Genomic DNA, 4,595 nt, shown 5'->3' with positions numbered 1-4,595 from the left:
AAGGTCAAGAAAAAGTCATAGTAAGTCATTTTTCTAGCCCAGGGTAGCTTAGGGAGATAGAGAGGTTTGTGGGCAGATATTGGGGACAGAGGCTAGATATGAGCAGTGGAGATCATTCTAGCACCTAGGAACAGAAAGAAGGTCAAGAAGGGCACCAGAGTAGAAAGTGCCAGGGCACAAAGACATCCCAGGGTATCTCTGAGTAAACACTCTGTATGGGAATGTGGGCCATTTGTCATCTTTGTTGCCCACTACTTAGGGCTGAGTCACAGGTGCAGGTTGGAGAGAAGCAGTTGTAAACATTGGCCCAAGCTCTGGATTGAACATGGAACAAGTTCCAGGAAGCAAACAATAGTTGTATGGGTAGTACAGGAGCAGAACAAAGTACCCCAGACCAAACGGGAGTTAGAAGTTCAGTTTCTCTGAACATGCAGAGCCGCCTAGCAGGCTAAAGTCCTGGAGAAGAAGTAATGTCTTGCTTATTTATTTGTATCCCCAGAACTTGGCACAATTTTTCATATAGAGTTAATAAATGCTTTTTCATTCATTCATACCATCCTTTGTTAAACTCTATCTCAGTTTCCTCTGCTGTAATAAATAGCATTCACCTCCCCGGATAGTTGTGAGGATCAAATGAGATAATATTTGTAAAGCCCTCAGCACAGTGCCTGGTACATAGTAGGTGCTTAATAAACGCTTGTTTTCTTCCTTCTTATCTATACTTCTTAGTTTCCTCTGCTAGATCTTTGTCTAGGCTCTGTCCTGGGCCTTTTTCGCTTCTCCCTCTACATATACTGTCTTGTTTGGTGATTTCATCAGCTCCTCTGGTTTCAATTGTCATGTCTATTCAGATGATTTCCAAGTCGGTTTATCCAGCCCTGACTACCTTTTGGACTCCTTGAATTGGACATCTCATATGTCTTTCAAACTCAACATGTCCAAAACAGAATTTTCTCCACAAACTGTCCTCTCTCCCAAACTTCCCCATTACTGTCAAGGTCTTCATCACGCTTCCAGTTAACTGTACCTGAAAACTGGGTGTCATCCTTGACTATCCACTTGCATTCAACCCTCATTAATAGTCTCTTGCCCCAAACTCTGCTGATCTCTAGTCTTACATTTCTGTCATTCAGACGTTTTGAACTGGATGTCCAGCAGACAAACCTAACAAACAGTTATGTCCAAAACAGAATTCATTTTCTTTCCCCCTAAATCCTCCCCCTGTCCTACCTTCCTTATTACTGGAGAAGGCAACACCATCCTCTCCATGCCTCAGGCTCCCAACTTTGGAGTCATCCGGAACTACTCACTCTCTCTCATCCCTCATATCCAAGCTGTTGCTAAGGCTTGTTGACTTCACCTTTGCAACATCTTTTGAATACACCCCCTTCTCTCTTCTGACACCACTACCCCACCCTAGTACAGGCCCTCATCACCTCATACCTGAACTACTGCAGTAGCTGCTGGTGGGTCTGCCTGACTCAGGTCTCTCCTCACTCTAATCCATCTTCCATTCAGCCACCCAAAGGATCTCAAAACAAAGGTCTGATCATGTCACTCCCCTACTCAATCAACTCCAGTGGCTCCCTATGGTCTCTAAGGAGCAAGATCCTCTGGCTTTTAAGGCCTTTCATCACCTAGCCACTACTTCACCTACCTTTCCAATCACCTTACATCTTACTCTTCTCCATGCATTCTTCGGTGCAGCCACACTGGTCTCTCGACTGTTCCATCTTCAGACTCCATTCTCTTTCACTGGATCTCTTTCATGCCTGGACTCCTCTCCCTCCTCACCTCTCTCCCTTTGCTCTCCTGGATTCCTTCAAGACTCAACTCTAATCTTTCCCTGTGTAGAAGGCCTTTTTTGGTCCCTGACTGCCAGTGATCTAGGTTTCTCCTTTTACCTGGTATATGTCACATTTGCAGTGGTTTGCATGTTATATCTCCCATTAGAATGTGAACTCCTTGAGGCCACAGGTTTTGTTTTTGCCTTTATTTTTATCCCTAGCACTTAGCACAGTGCCTGGCACACAGTAAATACTTAATAAATGTTTGCAAAATGATTGGAAACTAACTGTATGAACTGACATTTCCTCTGTTAACTCTTGAAGAGTACTTAGCTAGACTTGCCTCTAGTCATGAGGGGAATAGAGATAACTAATAACAAGGTTGTGACTGAGACATGAAATACTTTTCTAGCTTATCCCCATTACATATAATGCTTGCTGATGGTTTTTGATGGATGCTCTCTATCATTTTAAGGAAGACTTCATTTGCTCCTATCCTCTCTAGTATTTTTAATAGGAATGGGTGTTGTACTTTGTCAGAAGCTTTTTCTGCATCTATTGAGATGATCATGTGGTTTCTGTTAGTTTTGTTGTTGATATGGTCAATTATGCTGATAGTTTTCCTAATATTGAACCAGCCCTGCATTCCTGGTATAAATCCCACCTGGTCATAGCGTATTATCCTTGAGATAAGTTGTTGTAATCTCTTTGCTAATATTTTATTTAAAATTTTTGCATCTGTATTGATTAGGGAGATTGGTCTATAATTTTCTTTCTCTGTTTTGGCTGTTCCTGGTTTAGGTATCAGCACCATATTTGTATCATAAAAAGAATTTGATAGGACTCCTTCTTCACCTATTTTCCCAAATAATTTATATAGTATTGGGATTAGTTGTTCTTGAAATGTTTGATAGAATTCACTTGTAAATCTGTCTGGCCCTGGAGATGTTTCCTTAGGGAGTTCACTGATGGCTTGTTCAATTTCTTTTTCTGAAATGGGGTTAAGTATTTTATTTGCTCTTACATTAATCTGGACAATTTATATTTTTGTAAATATTCATCTATTTCACTAAGATTGTCAAATTTATTGCCATACAGTTGGGCAAAATAGCTCTTCATTATTGTTTTGATTTCTTCTTTATTGGTGGTGAATTCAATCTTTTCATTTTTGATGCTGATAATTTGGTTTTCTTCTTTCTTTTTTTAATCAAATTAACCAAAGGTTTATCTATTTTATTGTTTTTTCATAAAACCAGCTCTTAGTTTTATTTATTAGTTCAATAGTTTTCTTAATTTCAATTTTATTAATCTCTCCTTTGGTTTTCAGAATTTCTAATTTGGTATTTAATTGGAGATTTTTAATTTGTTCTTTTTCTAGCTTTTTTAGTTGCATGCCCAATTCATTAATCTCTTCTTTCTCTATTTTATTCATGTGAGCATTTAGAGACATAAAGCTTCCCCTATGGACCACTTTTGCTGCATCCCGTAAGTTTTGATATGTGGTCTTATTATTGTCATTCTCTTGGATGAAGTTATTGTTTGTTTCTATGGTTTGTTGTTTGACTCATTCATTCTTTATGATTAGATTATTTAGTTTCCAATTAATTTTTAGTCTATCTTCCCATGACCCTTTATTACATATAATTTTTATTGCATCATGATCTGAAATGGTGCATTTAATATTTCTGCCTTTCTGCATTGGATTGTGAGGTTTTTATGCCCTAGTACATGGTCAATTTTTGTGTAGGTGCCATGTACCTGCCAAGAAAAGGTATATTCCTTTCTGTCCCCATTCAGTTTTCTCCAGAGGTCAGCCATATTTAGCTTTTCTAAAATTCTATTCATCTCCTTAACTTCTTTCTTGTTTATTTTGTGGTTAGATTTATCTAATTCTGAGAGGGAGAGGTTGAGGTCCCCCTCTGTCTATTTCTTCCTGTATCTCCCTGAACTTCTCCTCTGAGAATTTGGATGCTATACCACTTGGTGCATATATGTTTAGTAATGATATTACTTCATTGTCTATGGTACCTTTTAGCAGGATATAGTTTCCTTCCTTATCTCTTTTAATTAAATCTATTTTTGCTTTTGCTTTGTCTGAGATCAGGATTGCTACCCCTGCTTTTTTTTTTTTTACTTCAGCTGAAGCATAATATATTCTGCTCCAGCCTTTTACCTTTACTCTGTGTGTATCTCTCTGCTTCAAATGTGTTTCTTGTAGGATTATGGTTCTTACTCCACTCTGCTATCTGTTTCTGTTTTATGGGGAGTTCATCCCATTCACATTCACAGTTACAATTACATAGTAATGTGTCTTCCCCTCCATTGTATTCCCCCCTCACCATCACCCATTTATGCTTTTCTCCCTCCTTTCTCCCTTTTCCTCCTCAGTAGAGTTTACCACCAACTCCTTCTATTAGCCCCTTTCCTTTTCTTCCCCTTTACCCTTTCTACCTCTTTCCTCCCTTCTAGTCACCTCCCTCCCTTTTTTTTCCCTTTCCTCTCCTACTTTCTATAGGGTCAGTTAGATTTCTATACCTAACTGATTATATTATTCCCTCTTTGAACCAAATCTGATGAGAGTAAGGTTCAAACAATGCTCATCTCCTTCCCTTCTTTCCCTCTGCTGTATTATTTTTGTGCCTTTTCATGTGATGTAATTTACCCTTATCTTCCTACTCCTTCCTCTTTTCCCTTTTTAAACACTTAATTAGATTTTTTTTTTACCATCACATCAAAGTCAACTTATACCCTCACCCTCTGTCTAAGCATAATCCTATTAAATGTCATAATAACATTACAGTTCTCAAG

The sequence above is a fragment of the Vombatus ursinus genome, unplaced genomic scaffold (genome assembly GCF_900497805.2).
Source record: "Vombatus ursinus unplaced genomic scaffold, bare-nosed wombat genome assembly UNPS02004276.1, whole genome shotgun sequence".
NCBI lineage: Eukaryota > Metazoa > Chordata > Mammalia > Diprotodontia > Vombatidae > Vombatus > Vombatus ursinus.
The sequence above is the reverse complement of the archived record's forward strand: the minus strand, read 5'-3'. Positions refer to the sequence as shown.